Source organism: Artibeus jamaicensis, unplaced genomic scaffold, assembly GCF_021234435.1.
Source record: "Artibeus jamaicensis isolate MK-2021 breed Jamaican fruit bat unplaced genomic scaffold, CSHL_Jam_final contig_548, whole genome shotgun sequence".
Taxonomy (NCBI): Eukaryota; Metazoa; Chordata; class Mammalia; order Chiroptera; family Phyllostomidae; genus Artibeus; species Artibeus jamaicensis.
Window position 1 is genome coordinate 2867647 of NW_026521883.1, and position 18363 is coordinate 2886009.

An 18363-nucleotide genomic window follows, 5' to 3' on the forward strand; every position below is an offset into this window, starting at 1 on the left:
TTAAAGAAACAAAACTATAACTATTCATTATTTGAAATGATAAATAATTCAAAATAACACTTTCATTACTGGGTAGAAAATCTCCATATAAAGTTACTAGATAGAAAAATTAATAAAATTCATTTTTTTATTTGACACTAGCAACTGGTAGGTAGAAAATAAAAAATTTTAAAGGATACCATTTGCAATGCTTAGCAGTAAATCCAACCCTTAATGCTAGAGTCTATGGAGAGAACTTTTCAAGTTTATTTGAAATACTGAAGAAGAGCTTTGCACAGTGGCAGTATTGTAGCCAACGAGGTTTATCCGAGGCACGATTACTGCTAATTGAAAATATCAAAGAAGACCTAAATAAAAACACAGGGATTAGAAGATTCAACATTGTATTGATAAATACTAGGCTCCAATACTGATCACAAAGCAGTGACTGGTACAGAATTTACTCTCCTACCATGAACAAGCGGAAACATGATAAAAGGTACGAGACAACTGTTTTCAGACATTGTGGCAACAGACACGAACAAACTCTGATGTCTGAGAGAAAGAAAAGAGCTTCCTATCCGGTGGCAATTTTGACGCTACAGCAAAGGGAAGGCAAACTCAAAGCACAGTGGTCTCACTAAATTGAGAAGATAGAGACTGGGTTTTTAAGAGGGGAGGGAGTTGGAACTTGTAAAGCACAGTACCGGAGAGGAGGGAGTTACACAGCAAAAGAACTTTCAAAATCTGCACAGGGTCTGCTTGAATCTTTGGCTGAGCACCAAGCTGCACACACATACAGTGAAACTCTACAAGGCTGGGCAGAGAACTCCCACCAGAGCTGTAAGCTGAGCTATTCTCAGGGACACAGAGGGCTTGAACAATTTGAACAATGTTCAAACTCTATCCGACTCCATAAACTGTGAACAATGACCCCAGAGGGGTCAAAGTTTAGTATTAAAGCTAAACTAGCTGTGGGACAAAGGCCATTCTAGGAACACTCTAACGAAGCTTAAAATAAATCTTGAAAATATCAAGTTGATCCACAACCAACCTAACCACTAACCTGTGTGCCAGAAGAAACTTCAGTATTCTTTGAAAAAAGACAACAAAGTGAAAACACTTGACAACGAAATATTTATTATACCTGACACCAAATTAAAAAATCATTAGGCACAAAAAAAGCAACAATTTGTGAAACAGAAAATGACCTTAAAATATGTAAAATATATATGAAATATTATAGTGTTCATATATACATAACACATGCATATATTTCATATTCACATACATTTATTTTGGATCTAGTTCTTTTCACTTTGACTTAATTTCAGTGCTAATGCCAGCAGATTTTCTGATAATGCGAAATCAAACAAAAGCAACGTAATTATTAATGAGTGTGGCAAAAGCCATTCTAGTAATTTTGCTTATTCATGTATATCAAACCTTTAAAAGAAAGAAGGAAAGCTACACATTCCCCTCTCCCCCACCTATTCCCAGTGCATCACCCCACACCCGGGGTCATGTGCCCGGTGGTGCCCTGGAACTGGCTCCTACCAGCTTACCAGGGTCAGTGGTTAAATACTCAAGAATTTCCCAGTCCAATTGCTAAACTAGTGGTAGCTTGAAACCAGCCGTTTCATCGGAAGCGTTTGCTCTACAGAAACCCACACACTGGACAAATCAGGGCTCTGCTTCCGCCTGCGGATGGGCGGGCGCACGGCGGTGTGTTTGCTGGTGTCAGGAGCGTCCCCTGCACGGTCAGCCAACTGAGGCCTGCTGGCCCCACCACCTCTTTTTGTAAATAAAGTTTAAAGCCTAAAATATTTACTACCTGGCTTTTTAAAGGGAAAGAAATAATAAACAAAAGCTATACTGACCAGAGGCAGTAGTCAGACAAGCCAAATAAAAATAAGTGAAAGTCTGAACAGAACTGATCAGAAACTTCCATCTTGGAAAAGTTATTTTTATGCATTTTTATACACTTAAAGTCTAAAATCTTATAGCCATTTATTTTTTTCTACAGTCTCAGACACCCAGCAACAGTGTAATTAGGTAGGTAATCCAGAGGGTACCATCATCAAATATAATCCCTTCATTTTTGGTTTATCTGAGGAGTTTTGTATAGACATTTATTATTCTCTAATAATGTATATTCAACAAAGGTGCCATACTCTGGTTTTCTTACCTCGAATGTTCTGCGAGCCATGGTCAAACAAGGTTTTTGTTTGTTTTTTAATTTGAGTCATTTGTATAAGAGAAGATTTGACATATGAATCTAAATTCTCAGCATCTTTCGAAAAATCAAAAGACCTGGCAACCTCAAGTCTACGCTCCTGTGACGAGATGCAGCTAACTCGCCCTGGAAGGGCCACATAAATCCCCAAGGGACCATCAATTCCTATGAATTTCCAGCCCCTGAAACATTCCTGACTCACTCCTTTATATTTCTTTTTTCGGTGCCGCCCTCATCCATACCAAAGGCAACTATTGTTCCTCTAGGCTTCTCAGTCTCCTTAGCAAGTTCTTTTCTTTCATCCATCTTTTAAACATCAGTATTTTCTATGGCCTCATGTTTGGCTCTCTTCTTATCTCCTTCTATAATTTTCACTGGACAGCTTCACCTTTACCCATAACCTGACCTTGAACTATCTCAGTAATACACCCAGTGATGAGGGTTAATTAAGAGCACGGACCTTACACTGGTAGGGACGGCCAAGAATTTTCCAAATCCTTTTTCTGTGACCCTGACCTCATATCTAAAACCTTGGCTCCACATTTCCATCTATGGACATCTCCCAGCAAACAAGATGACATGCCCAACACTCAACTATTATCTTTTCCCCAAACCTGTTCCTCATGGTTTCCTCATATTGTTTTTTAACAGGCATTGATTTTATTTTTTTAATAATTTTTTTTAGGGACAGAGAGAAACATCAGTCAGTTGCTCCACCTATTCACAAATTCACTAGTTGTTTCTGTCTGTGCCCCTCCCAGGGACTGAACCTGCAACCCTCGTGGACTGGGATATGCGCCAACCAACTGAGATACCGGCCAGGGCTCTTTTCCTACACTGTTTATGGCACTGAAACCACTCAGTAATCTAAGACTCCTGGGATTCACTTTCCTTCATGATTATATCCAATTTGCACTAAGTCCTATCAGTTTTATTCCATTGAAATGTTGCAAAAATTCCCCATCTTTTTCACTTCTATTCGAATTATTTAGTTTGGACCCACCTCATCTTCATGTAGGACTATGATAATAACTTCTTGTCTCCAAGTTTCTTGTTTTGATTCCCTCCAATTCATTCACTCCCCACATTGGTGGCAGTGGGCACTTGCTAAGAGTGCAAGTCTGATCATGGCCCTCCCCTGCTTACACTCCTCTGGTGACTCCTCATCCCTTACAGCATCAAGTCCAAGTCCCTCTGAATGAAATAACAGGACCCCCTGTGATCTGACTTCCGACCACCTTCAGAGCATCACTACCCGCCCACATGTGTCTTCTACTCAAATCCCCCCCACAATTCGTAGGGACTGAGTCATGATCTTCCCCACCCTTGTCACACTTAATGTTTTTTCTGCCTGGAGTGGATTTTTTCCTTCTCCCGTCTGCTTTTTAACGTTCTGCAGAGACTCCAAACTCAGTTCAAACGTCACATCCTCCAGGGAAATTTCTATCATCTTCAGTCACAGTTAAGTGTCTCCTTGTTCTCACCTGTCTTAGTGAACTTTCCACACTGGTATAATTATTATTTAGTACAGTCCAGGGAGACAGACGCGCCGGAGGCACTGCTTTTGCATCAGTGGTGCTGAGCACTTGTGCCAGCTCCGTGCTTTCAACTGGCGTGTGGCTCGAGACTTCTTAAACCGGGGTCCTCAAATCCCCATTTGTTTTTAAAACAGTGGTTTTAAAATGACTCATTTCTCATCATAACTCATGATTAAAAGGCACTTTATTTTTTTATCTTTACTGAAGAACATTTTTTCATTGCTTTTAGAAAGAGAGGAAGGGAGAGAAACATGGATGTGACAGAACCACCAGCTGGTTGCCTCCCATCCACACCCAGCCTGGGTTCGTACACACCCAAACCGGGAATCAAACCGTAACCTTTCGGTTACATCACGAGGCTCTGACGAACTGAGCCACACTGGCAAGGGCAAAAGCTATTTTTATACACAAAGACCTTTTAGCTCATCAAGCCAGTATTTCTCCGTTGACACATTCTTAAAGATCTATAAGAGGTGTCTACAGGAGGCCTGATCATCTCTGAAGGCTGAGAAACACTGTACTGAATGGCCGGCTGAGATCTTCATAACCATGTGAGTTTTTCTCCATGAAATCCTAAGTAACCAAAACAGAAGAAAACCCACACTATTAACCTCATCATCACTACAGTAGTCATGGTATACGACCCCCAACCACCTTTTGGGTGTTTTAGAAGTTGACCTGAACAAAATCAACACCTTATAGATTAACACTTCCTATTTCAGAAAGTTGAGCTTAGGCATAGAATGAAGCAGACATATTTAAGAAAGTAATCCAATGACTAGCATTCTAATCTAAACTAACCCTAACAACTACAAGAATAGGGGAAGATGGGAGAGCTACCTGGAGAGAGACAAAAGTATTAGCTATAAATATAAGTTTAACCATCTGAGTGTGAGTTCTACATAGATGGGGCCCTGAGTATCTGTTAAGTGCACCAAGGGCATCTTCGGTGACTACTGCTGAAGTGGAAACACATTTCCCTCCTCTCTAACCCTCAGAGCCAATGTCAGAATCCAAACCATTCAGCTAATGAGAGGCTGGAAGCCTCTGTTGGACAAAGCACAGGTCAGATGTGGCACTGAACTAACCTCACTAACCTTTCCCCACCCCATGGGACAACTGGATCTGGCTATGCCTTTGGGGTAGCCCCTCGTGGATAACACTTCAACCAACAAATTCCCTTTTTCGACCCTCCATCTTTTTTTTTCTCATTAAATTTTTTTTCTTGAAACCCTTCTTCCTTTCTTTCTTTCTTTAGAGGCCCCATGTCCTTTGGGGTCTTTAAAATCCAAGGCTATTTTCCACCTCCATTCCAAATTTCCCTTGCTCAGTGAAGAACCAAGAGGTCATTCCTTAAGTAGATATTTACTGAGGGCATGCTGGGTGCCAGACAGCGTGACCAAGAGAGGCTTAGTTCCTTTGTCAGGGTGGTCCTGGACCCAAAAAGCAAACGGACATATTAAATCATTATAAATTATGGTAAATACCTTAAAAGAAATTAATAGAAGTGGGAAGAGGGGCACTAATTTAGATAGGATGGCCAAAGTATACAGGTTTCCCGAGGAGGAGACATTTAGGCAGAGGGCTGAAAGATGAGGAGCAGCTAGATATGCAATGGATATTGGTGAATGGTCCTGGCAGAAGGAACATGTTTAAAGGCAAGAGAGACCCTGACCTGTGAGAGAGGCTGAAGAGCAAGGTTTGGCTGGAGCTCAGTGAGAGAGGAGCACTACGCAAGGTGAGGTGCACTGCAGAGGACGGGTCCAGCTCACGTCAGGCCGAAGGGGCCAAGGCAAGGAGCTTGACTTTTCAGAGCCAGGAGATACCAAGAGAGTAGGGGTTTTTTGTTTTGTTTTGTTTTGTTTTTGTTTTTGTTTTGTTTTGTTTTGTTTTGCAGGGGAATGACAAGATCTACTTGAAGAGAATCATGCTTGCAGCTTCAGAGAATGGGTTGGAAGGAGACAGAAATGAAGCCTAACGGGACAGTTAGGTACATTGGTTTTCAACATTCACATGCAAACAAGTAACCTGGAGATCTTGTTAACATGTACTGGTAGTTCCTAGTGTGGAGGCTAAAATTCTGCTTTTCTATTAAGTTCCCAGGTGCCACCGATACTGTTGGACTATGGACCACACTCTGAGTAGCAAGCTGCTGGGAGACTGTACAGTATCCAGGTGAGGGACACAGAGATTCAGGACAGTGTCATGGCAATTCAGATGGAAGAAAGTGGGTGGATCCAAAATACCTTTCATGTTGGATTGGGCAAAGTTGTAACCTTCTCTGCTCACCTTTTGCCCCTTTTTAAAATGAGAATTCTCACATAGGAAAGATGAATTTTAGGTCAAAAGCTCTCAGTAGGACTCATGCAAATGCTAGTGAAACTTCCGGACCTGACTACACTAAAACAGTGTTTCTTTTCCTGTTACAGTCTTCCTCTATTAACGTTTATTGGCATTGCCATTCCCAATCACCTTCCCTAATTCCTAGGATTCTCTCCTACCCTATGGTGGAAAGCATGAAATTAATAATAATAATCAGAACCGTGGTTCTCAATGTGTGGTTCCCCAGACCAGTAGCAGCAGCAGCAGCAGCAGCATCCAAGGGGAATTTGTTAGAAACGAAGAGTCTTGGGCTGCACCTCAAACCTACTAAATCAGAAAACCCGGGGGGGGGGGGGCTCCAGCAATGTCTCAACAAACCCTTCAGGTGATTCTGATGCTCATTCAAGGTTAAGAACCACCGGATTAGAAGATTAGAAAATATTAGTATTAGTGGACAGTAACATCATGGATCCAAGATCTCTGAGAAAGAATTTTTCAGGAAGATGAAAAAAAGAAGATAGAACAACTCTAAGCAAACACATTAGAACACCTGAAACTCACAAGAAGAGGCCATCTGGGCCTCTTAGACCATGTCACGGGCAGCTCGGATATGACAGTCTGCCCTTCCTGGGTGCGGCTCATATACCCAGAGGGGTAAAGAAGGTGGGGTGGGGAAGGAAGTCCTCCCTTCTTTGATTTGAAATTATTTAATAATTGTCTGCTTGAGTGAATATTTGAAATTTGCTCTGGGCTTTGTACTAGTGATAATTATGAATTAGGGGTATGAGAATGGAGGAAATTAAGAGTCACCCAAGGCACTCTGTCAAAATACACAGGGTGAGCAAAAGTAGTTTTACACTTGTCAGGCAGGTTATAGTTTACAATGGCCTTATTAATTCAGCAAGAATAAACTCTGTGTTTTGTGCACTCACAACTGTAAACCTACTTTTGCCCACCCTGTATAATGCCCGCCCCCTCCCCCAACTGGAACGTTGATGTGAGAGTGGACTAGCACGTGTATCTGAGAAACCTTCCTTGTGATTCTAATCTCCTTTCAGCCTCACCTCTCCCCACATGCCCGCTAACCACCCTAAGGTAACGGCACGTTACTTTAGCCTCTTGTCAATGCAGGAGGAAGTACCAGGACTGCCTCATGTACCTTCTGTCCTCCAGTACTTCCTATCATGAACCTATCATGGTGTGAGTTAGGGTCTCTATCCTAAGGGAAGTGATTTTCCATGTAAAAGAAACAACCAGTGAAAAGTATTAGATTAAATGCAATCAAGTGCTATATCATGTGATAGAGACTTCAGGATTATGAAATTTGGAGAAGGACAAGATCTAGAGTTCCCACTCATTTTCATGTTATCTTCTCATCTTGGAATATTGGGGCCAGATGGTCTAAGTTGGCAACAGGACCAATATGTACTCACCTTTCTCTCATGCGTATAAACAAAAAACAAGAAGAGTAACAGCAGTATGTTATGAAACACACCTGAAAATTACAGATGAGTTAGAGCCAAGGTAACCTAAGAGAGAAAACAAGAAAGGTCTTTGGGTGAAGAGTTACTGTTGAGCTTGTGTTTTTCATTTTTCCCTATTCCTTCTCTGGTCCTGATTCTTTGACATTTTGCTTCTTGTTTATTCTTTCAGTAGTGGATAAATGAGATAAAAGAAATAGTAAATAAATTTTAGTATAACTTACACTGTACTCTTTAATGATGAAATATTAATGATGAGAACATTTCAATGTGTTGGTTAAGCTTCACAAAGACGTATGGATGTGACGAGATATGCAGTGGAAAAAAAACAAGGTGAGTATAGTGTATATTGTGCAATTTCTGTTAAAAAGGTGAAAAATAATATTTATATTTATGCATAACTGTTTTGGGAGAAATACATGAGAAACTGGTAACACCGCCCCTGAAAAGAAGAATCGGGTGACTGGTGGGCAGGGTAAAAATGGAGGGTTTTCCTGGATACTCTTTAATGTTTCTTGAACTTTTAAACCATGTGTCTGTATGATCTATTAAAAAATAAATAGAATTTTTAAAAGTATTGGCTAAGAAGAGATGTAGGAATCTCAATCCTTCTTCTAAAAGAAAGCATTGTTTTTGAAGGTTTTTTTTTAAAGAAAAATAGACTCGGTTCCAAGACCCTGTCTGCTGCGCACTAGTTTTATGGCCCTTGCCAAGCTCCTTAAGTCAGCGGAGTCTTGTTTTGAGCGTTAATAAAATCGATACAACAAAAGCCACTTTGTGAGGATGAGACATTATATAAAACTGCCTCGTGCTCACTAAATGGTAGCTATTATTCTGTGGCTCAATTATCCCTGCTATCCATTACCACCAATTATGAGTTGGACGTTGATTAAAGGAAACCTGAGGTATGAATAAGGTCTAAGAGTCTTAATTTACAGATATCAACTAACTACCTGTGGGGGAAAAACCGAACATTTTTTAAAAATTGTATTCAGGTGCTTTTTGGGTCTTTGGGTACAAAAGTCCAAAGGCTTTTTAAGGCTTCTTAAAGGCTATCCCAAGAGATCAAGTAATTAATGGCATTTAATAATGGCCACCTCCATAATACAATTTTATACTGGTTCTCTGTCCTTTGCTCCACCCACCCCCTTTTCCTACCCATGTTTCTTGGAAGTGCTCACCCTAATAAAGTAGCAGCACCTAAACCTTTTGCCTCAGGCAATGTATACTTTCTGGGAAATCCAAGTTAGACAAGGCTAAGGCCTGTCCAATCCTACTGAGGAGTCTGGGACTGTGTAGCAGGTACTACTGGTGCCCTACCCACATGCCTTCAGGCCTTAACACATCTAGGGCTTGCTTTCTGGACTGCCGGCATTTGTGCCTCTTACTCTGCTAGCGGGCTTTCTTTGCCACCCAAAACCAGTATTTCCTCCCATTCTATGGGTTGTCTTTTAATTCTCTTGATGGTGTAGTATGCAGCACAAAAGTTTCTAATTTTGGTAAAGTCCAATTTATCTTCTTTATCACTTGTCCCTCTACTGTTTTATCTAAGAAATCATTGCCTAACCTGAGCTCACTAAGATTTATTCCTATGTTTTCTTCTAATAGTTTTACAGTTTTGGTTTTTTTTTTTTACATTTAGGACGATGAACCATTTTTTATATGTGGTTGAGGCAGAGGTCTAATTTCATTCTGTTACACACGAATATACCAAGCACCATTTGTTGAAAAGGTTATTTTTCTCTATCAAGTAGTCTGGACATCCTTGGGGAAAGTCAGTGACCATAAATGTAAGCGTTTATTACTGGACTCTCTGCTGGTCTAGATGTCTGTCCTCACACCAGCACCACACTGTCCTAATTACTGCAGTTTTGTAGTAAGGTGCGGTATTGGGAAGTGTGAGTGTTCCAAATTTGGTCTTCTTTTTCAAGATTGTTTTGGCTTCCATCTTTTGCTTTTTAATTTATATGTTTTGGATCTTTTAAAAGAAATGATTGTGGACTCCAAAACCGTAAAATTTTTTTTTCTATATGGTTTTCTAAAAGTTTTTTTGTTTGCCCTTCTCATTCAGATCTTTGCTCTATTTGGCATTTATTTTAGTGCATGGTGGGAGGTAGTAATGGTGGGTGGGGTGTAATGCCATGCTTTTAAATGGTACTAACACTTTGAGTTCTTTCTTCCACGGATTCGCAAAGCAAGGCTGGTATGAACCAAGTTTCCACACAGTTGGGTTCTGTTGCTGGCTTTTCTATTCTATTCCACTGGTCATTTTCTTCCGTCCCTGAACTAGCATCGCATTGCCTTAATTACCTTAACTTTTTAAAAAGACAATCTGTAAGGCAAGTCTCTGCATATTGTTCTTCTACAAGAGTATATAATTTTGGTGCTTATATATAAATTAAAGGTATAGTTTGACAAGTTACACACAACTGGATTTTTATTAGAATTGCATTGACTCTATAGATCAATTTGAAAAGAACTACTTTAACAAATTATTGAATCTTATTGATAACCACGATACAGCTCTTCATGTACTCAGACTGAGCCACAGTGTTGTGCAGTTTCAGGGGTGCCTTTCACGCCCTGAAGTCCATTCGGGTCTTCTCTGCTTTGTACCTCCTGTCTTCTTTCTGAGCTTAAAGAGAATGCTTTCAACATATCAAATTAAGAATAATGTTAGCTGCTGGATTTGGTAGATAAGGTCTATTTTGGTTAAAAAGGACCTTTTTTATTGCTTGCCTAAGAAGTGTTTTTTAAAAAATCCTGTGTGTTGAATTTTATCAAGCGCTTTTTTCCTAATATTAATCTAATCCTGGGTTTGTGAGATACACCCATCCTGGTAATGATGTATAATCTTTGTTATACACTGTTTGATTCCATTTTGTAACTGAGCTTATTTAGGATTTTCACTGTTCTGATTTCACTAGGGTCATAACATATTCTTTATTATCTTAGTCGGTTACACCGACATAGTGATATATTGGTATCAAGATTATCCTAGTTTTATATAAAGAGCTGGGGAGTTAATCCTCTTTTTCTATTCTCTGATATAGCTTGGACAATATTGGAATTGTATGTTTCTTGGCTGACAGAACTCTGCATCTGAAGTATGCTTTGCAGGAAGATTTTAATTTACTGATAACTTATTTCATGGCTAGAGAACTACTATTCAGAGATTTAATTTGTTCTTATGATAGCTTTCTATCAAATTTGATCTACTTTTGAAGTTCTTTTAGCATAAACATGTTTATAATATCTTTTCAATACTGAAAGCATTTCTGGCTAAACCCCCCTTTTCATTCCTATTATTGTTTTTATTTGTGCGCCCTCTTTTTCCCTTTGATCAACCTGGCTAGAAGTTTGCTGCTTTTGTTGTTCCTTCACATTGGCCTGTATAATCTGCAGTAGCACCCACCTCCCTGCACCTCACATCAGAAGGTGCTCCCATTCAGAAAGTCAAGGCAAACATAAAGGGCACCATTTGATTTGTCTCAAATACCTGTTGGCTCAGCCCACTATTCCACCCTCTTCTCTGCCAAGCCTCTAATTCATTTCCTCCAATTGCCTCCTAAGTGGTTTCCCCACATATATTATGTGTGTGCTACCCTGTCCTCCATGCTGCACGTGGCGCCTAGAATGAGCTTTTATAAATGCAAGTGATCATGTTACTTTCCTGCATAACCATACAAAACAAAACCCCAACAAACCTAAAACTTCAATGGCTTCCCATTACTCTCAGAATACAGAGCAAACCCTTAAGGAGGCCTCTGTGACCGGGATCCTGTCTCTCTACACTATGGCCATGTTAGCTTTCCTTCCAGCACTTCAAAATGAATTCAGTGCTGTGCTCTGCCCAACCACTTTCCCCTTACTCTCTGCTTAGTCAGCTCCTCTTTATTTTATCTTGTTTTAACTTTGATATCTCCAAAACCCAAACAGATTAAGTAATCCCCTGTTGAAAGCTCCCATAACATCCTGCCTTACTTCTGCATAAGCTCCATGCATTGTTGGTCTCCCTGCTCTCTTATAAGAAGTCCCACGACGCCTGAAACTGTCTTTACCTTATTCCTCTTTGTGTCTCTGGTTCCTACCACAGTGCTTGGCATATGGTAGGATCTTAATATTTGGTGCATGACCAACTCACTCAGAGAATGAATAAATGGATGACTGAATAGGGAATTTGTGATATGATAGAGGACCGCAAAGCTCAAGTGCCCAGGCAGAAATCTGAAGAAATTCTCCCTGGGGAGGATGATTAGCAATCAGCACGGAGAACATTCTTTCTGAGGCACCATGTGTGGTTCTTTGATTATTTATTTTTTCATTCTTTAGGTTTCTGCCTGGAAGAACGAGGCTTAGAATTTTGGTATATTCAAAACAGACCAGTAAATGCAGATGAAAGATCATCTGTGTGTCCATTTTCCAGATGAGGAAATTGAAATTCAGAGATCAAAATTACTGTTTGTGGTCTCAAAACAGTTTGGGGGCTTCTGAGTGATAAGGTGCCATATGTCTTCTGTGTTTGACATCGAGGGATGGCCACTGTTCTAAAAGTGGTTTTATGACTCGATAAGGCCTATGATTAAACAGTCTGATACTGATAATGAATCATTCCACATCCTAGAAAGGCTGCCAACCCAATGTCAGCTTAATGCAGTCGTCCTTCCTTCCTAAAGTAATGACCTTGTTCTCAAAGGAGAGATTTGTGCCTCATGTCAAACAGATCATGACTAAGGTGAACTAAATTATGGAAACAAAACTTTTTACGCACCCGACTTCCAAGTCACCTGTCATGGAAGCACAGTCCTCCACAAATTTGTGATTCTCTTTTCTGTGGCAGCATCTTCCCACATAGCTCCCCACAGCCATCATGCATTTTCCTCTAAATATTCTGTTCCAGTTGCGAGACTAACACTGACAAATCTTTCTATGACAAGAATCTTCCTTGGCCTTGACCAGCCTGTCACCACTTCCGTTAAACGCAGGGCGGTTCTAAGCGAACGGTCTTTTGGAGGCACTCCTCCTTGGTGTGTGGGTGTGACCTCACGATCTAGCCAACTAACTTTTAAAGAGTCCAGTAAATACTTTGGGCTGGACAAGGATGATTTCAATTTTTTTTCTTTAATCACAATTACCTAACTGTTAAGACTCTTGGCCATATTAAGGAAAAACTGACAGAATTTACTAAAAATGTTTGTGCAATGTAACCTAGTTCTATGGTAACAGAAAGTAAACCACTGAAAGAACAAATCTTTTAGTGGAAAAATCATGATAAGTATGTGATAAGAAGGGCCTTCTTAAAAATTTTATTTTAATCGTCATTCAAGTACAGTTTTTTGCCTTTTACCACCAGCCCTCCCCACCTCCCTCCCATTTCCACCCTTGTTTTTGTCCATGTGTCCTTTATACTTGTTCCTGTAAACCATTTCTCCTTTCCCCTGAAATTCCCTCCCCTCTCCCCTCTGGTCACTGTCAGCCTGTTCTCGATTTCAGTGTCTTTGGTTATATTTTGCTTGTTTGTTTTGTTGTTTAGGTTCCTGTTAAAGGTGAGATCATATGGTATTTGTCTTTCACTGCCTGGCTTATTTCACTCAGCATAACGCTTTCCAGTTCCATCCAAGCTGTTGAAAAGGGTAGGAGCTCCTTCTTTCTCCCTGCTGCATAGAATTCCATTGTGTAAATGTACCGTAGTTTTTTGATCCATTCATTTACTAATGGGCACCTAGGTCGCTTCCAACACTTGGCTATTGTAAATTGTGCTGCTATGAACAGTGGGGTGCATAGGTTCTTTTGGATTGGTGTTTCAGGGTTCTTAGGATATACTCCTAACAGTGGAATTGCTGGTCAAAAGGCATATTAATTTTTAGTTTTCTGAGAAAAATTCCACACTGTTTTCCATAGTGGTTGTACCAGTCTGCAATCCCACCAACAATGGATTAGGGTCCCCCTTTCCCCACAACCTCCCCAACACTTGTTGTTTGTTGCTTTGTTTATGATGGCCATTCTGACTGGTGTGAAGTGGTATCTCATTGTAGTGTTAATTTGCATCTCTCTGATAGCTGGTGATACTGAGCATCTTTTCATGTGTTTCTGGATCAAGAAGGGTCTTTATTCAAATTGTACCTCACATCTGGCCAATTACCTGGGGGGGAGGGGAACCTATTTTTGAACAAACTCTCTAATGCTCAAAACTTTTAAACTGCTTGTGGATATAATAGTTTGTGCAGCTTACTTTTTTCCCCCATTCTCACCACAGTAAAATGCTATAAGAACTGAGGTTGTACTTAATAAAGTCACTGTTAAGTTTTACTTCCCAATCTAATTTTTATAGAGAATTTATTATACATCTAATCACTTTAAAGGGAATGATAGAGAGGGTATTTTAAAAGTTAGACGTGATTAAGAGTTTAACAAGTAATTGGAAAGCTAAGACTAACACACACAACCCAGTTATTCATAATAAACAGCCCTCTGTCGTCAAGGCCGGACTGTACGGTAGCCTGAGTGAGTGGGGATGTTAAAACACTGTTTCTGAGACAGTGAATTAGTAAAATCATTCTTATTTTATTTTTTTTAGGAAACTGAGATTGTCTATTAAATTTTCTATCCTAATTTTCCTCCCCGCAAATGCAGAAATAAAATCTAGATACAAGTTCTACAACCAAGGCTACATTTTGTTTTCAAGGGAAATTTTAAACTTATACAACAACAGGAAAATGCATCTTCAGGTACACATCACCAAGCCACACTAACAGTTTTATTTCCTTGGAATGTTCTTTCTCGGGTGGTATTCACAAGCATCACTTTCTCAGAATATAAACCAAATCACTTCACAGAGGCCTTCCATGCACATTCTACTTAAAACTGTACCCCCAAAACTCCTTTTTCCTTTTCTCTTTCTTATTTCTCACCGTGACATCTCTTACCTTCTATCACATTATACTTTTTAAAATTATTTCACTATCTGTTTGCAATCCAAGAAATTATACGATGGGAAGGACTATCAAATGCTTTCTTCATGGGTAGATTCCACTACGTAGCATGATGCCTGATACATACAAGCACTTAATAAAGAGTCAGTGAATGAATATGTATTGATATGCCGTCCATGATACATTACATTTGAGGAAACTGCGACATGGCTTGAATAGTATCCTACCAGGCTGGGTAGAAAAAAGCAGACTGCGACTGAAGTAGAAGCACTCACTAAATATTTTGTACTCCGTACTGTACATTTCCCAGCTTACTTGCAGTTGGGCAGGGCTGTGGTTACCAGTTATGGCCAATCAACTGTAACTGGAAGTAGAGTATGTCTATTATGGGCTGGGGCAGCAAAAACCCCATGCGTGTGTGATTTTGTAGTCCCTTTCCCTGCGGAAGTCAGTAAAGGGGCCGTGCATTGCAGACCACGGCCACAGCATGGTGGGATCTCCAGAACCCTGGGTCCCTGAGCAACTGCAGGGAGAAACCACTCTGCCAATCTGCGTAAGGCAGGCAGCAGTAGCAAGAAATAACTTTCGTTGTGTTAAGTCACTGAGATTTTTGTCAAATTTGTTACTGCAACATAATCTAGCCTATCCTAAGAAATGTACGAGCACTAGCATTGATTAAGCGTTTACTCTATGCCAAAAACCATGCTAAACACTTTACATGTACTTATTAAACCCTCACAAAACCCTGGAAGCCAGAACTATCGCAATGAGATGAGGAAACTGAGGCAGTATGAGGACAAATAACTTGTTCAAGGCTGCCAGCTAAATGGGAAAGCTGGAACCCAGGTAGTCTGGAGTAACAGCAAGCAAGCTTTAACAGTAGTTATCCCCGAGGGCAGGATTATGAGGATCGCTCACCCTTTGTTCTGTATTTCTGTAGTGTTACACATTTTAAAATAATAATTTGTTACCATAATAAACAAACTATAAGATAGATACTTAGAGACTACAAAGAGGATTGGTATCACAGGGAATGTCTAAAAAATCACTCTCTACCAATCTGTACGCATAACTAGTTTTATGGGTGAATTCTAGCAAACACGGTGAATCACATTATCTTTGACGATAAAACTGGATTTATTTCCTGGGGAAAATGCTCCTGCATGTTTTAACTTTTGGTGCTAATAAAATGGCCCTGACCGTGACAGGATGAACGGTGTAGTTCTGGAAAAGCTTTCTGGTTTCCCAGTACTGAGCAGCACTTCTTAAAAGAAAAGCAATAATAACAACACAACTCCTTACGGGTAAAAATGGCGTTATTAAGTGTATATTTAAAATGTTCTGTTCAGACCCATTTAAACAACATACATGTGGCATCATATATAACAACCAAGTGTATCTGTGGTTTTTCTGGCTGCCCAGAATCAGAACCCCCATTTTGGGAATTCAACAATGTATGAGTCTTAACAGGGTGCAGCTGAGAGGCCCAAGTCCTGGTTGTCCCAGACTGTGGGCAGCCAGGCAGCATGCAGGTCACTTGCGCACCGTGCTATGACAGCGAGTCTGGTGGTGGGTGGTAATTCTGTGATGCTACTCCCACAGCATGACCGTGGCTGTGCTCTTGGCTACCTAGACACTCTCGGCCTCTGTCCTTTCCTGAGTTGCTTCTCCAGCTCCCCACTGACTCTGTAAACTAGCAGTTCTTCCAGACTTGGTTTCTTTTGCTTGGGAAGCAAGAACCTGAATATCAAGCAGTATCTATTGGCAGTTATACAATTTGAAGGCATAGTATCTAGGAGAAAATCAGTCACTGCTGAAGGACTAAACGACAAGACCCAACATTTATAATATGACAGTAATACCAGAAAAGCACCTTGCCTAGATTTAGGACTGTTTCCATACCACACACTTCTCCCAAGTTTGATCTTTTGCTTCCTCCTAGGAATTTCTGTCATACCCGAGTATTCCCTAACTTCACACATCTCCCTATGCTTAACTCCCATCTTTCATTTAGAATGTGAAATATTTTCAAAATGATGTCATTATGTAACATGATCTATTCACAGTAGAAACACTTTAAACTTGTGGCTTAATGTTATACAAGTCAAACTACTGAACTATTTTATTAGCTTAAGTTAAAAAGTTTATAAAACAAAATATAACTTCACCTATAAGAAAATTAAAATTGCCTGAGTTTTACCTGCCTTATGGAAATAATGATGCCTGCCTTATTTTGCAGTATTCATATAAAGATCAAAGGAAATAATTTGTGAACATGTTTAGAGAACAATTATTTTAAGGTATGTTCTGCATTCAAATCTTATGAAACATTGGACCGCACAGCTTGCACCACAAATCTATGAAACATGGTTGTAGGAGACCAATTAGTTCACATACCAATAAGGAAGATACAATGTGGCCAGTGAAAAGCTATCACACATGCTTCCTTATCACTTGGAACTTTTACTTAATACCTAGTAGGAGAGCCCTTCATTTAGATCTGGATCGTTACATCTAATTCTTGTGCAAACATTAAGAGATAAATATAAAAGAAACAAATTGGTTAAGGTACCCTTAAAACTTCTCATTGAGTCCAATATTCCTGAATCATTTCTTGACTCAATCACTGATACATATTTCCACACAATATCATTATCTGTGCCTTCAAAAATGTTGGTGATGCCGCATTTCTTATAAGGATCCATCGAATGTTTTTCTGATGTAAGATGGCAATGTAAGATACTCCTGAGCTCAGCTACATAAAGAATTCCCTCTCAGTGAAATTCAGGAACTAGCTGAGTGACTCCTACAGAGCAGCGAACAAGAAAATGCCCACGGGGAGAGGCTGAGACACAACCTCACCATAAACCTCACGCTGGGCACCCGACACACCGATACACTACTGGAGGGAACTCGCAATTCCCAGGATGTCCCTGAGGAGCAAAAGGTACCTATGGACCTCACAGCTCACACCACAGTTTTTAAGGCTTCCTCCTGAGATATGGGAGCCCAAGAGATCCAGCTTTGGAAGCCAACAGGTCTCGCACCTACAAGACCCGCAAGGCTACAGTGAACTAAAAGACAGTTCCTAAATGGCTAACCACCCAGAGCCCGATGCAGAGGCAGCAGAATGAAAGGCTCCCAGTCTTTCCATCAAAGAAGCTATTTGCTTACCTTAAAAGCTTCATCTTGAAGAGCAAATGGAGTTCATCCATAGGACTGACACAGTGGTTTTTGCATCTGCCACCCAGAGGATGCCCCTGGATTGCCCGGCTCTGGTGGCCAACAAATGTTACATCTTCAGATACCACAGGTCTGTAACAAATGGGAGAGAAAATAGTTTTTAAACATCTATTCCTCCAGGTCATGGCACAGAGGCAGCAAACCAAAATACCCAGTCTTTCTGTGAAAGGGGCTATAAGTTTACCTTAACAGCTGCAGCCTGAGGGGTAGGCACCTAATTTAACACACCTATAGTGACATACCACGACCCTCTCCAGAGACTGGGTCAGGAGGAAGACATCATCTTTGTGCTATGCCCAGCTCCAGGTCACTGGTGTCTCCAAGGGAGGAGCTTGTGGGCAGCAGCAAAAGAAGAAACAGTTCTTAATTAGCTAACCCCCACCCCTGAACCAGGACTCAGTACAGAAGGAGCAGGCAGAAATGCCCATCACAAAGTCTTCCCCTGAAAGAGGTATGTTTATGTAATTTAAAAGATGCTGCTTCAGGATTTGGCTCCCAATTGGCCTGTATTAGGTGCTGCCCGAAATCTTATTCTTTGGGACACTGATAGGCCTTGGTACACCCTCCACTACTGGGAGCCACTGAGAACAAAGAAGGCTGCTTGGACAATTACAAAGGTCTGAGAGACAACT

General features: G+C 40.5%; 1 pseudogene; it reads left to right on the plus strand.

Moving 5' to 3' along the window:
• Positions 1-266: 266 nt before the first annotated feature.
• On the plus strand, positions 267-394 carry LOC119057131 (uncharacterized; annotated as a pseudogene).
• Positions 395-18363: the final 17969 nt, after the last annotated feature.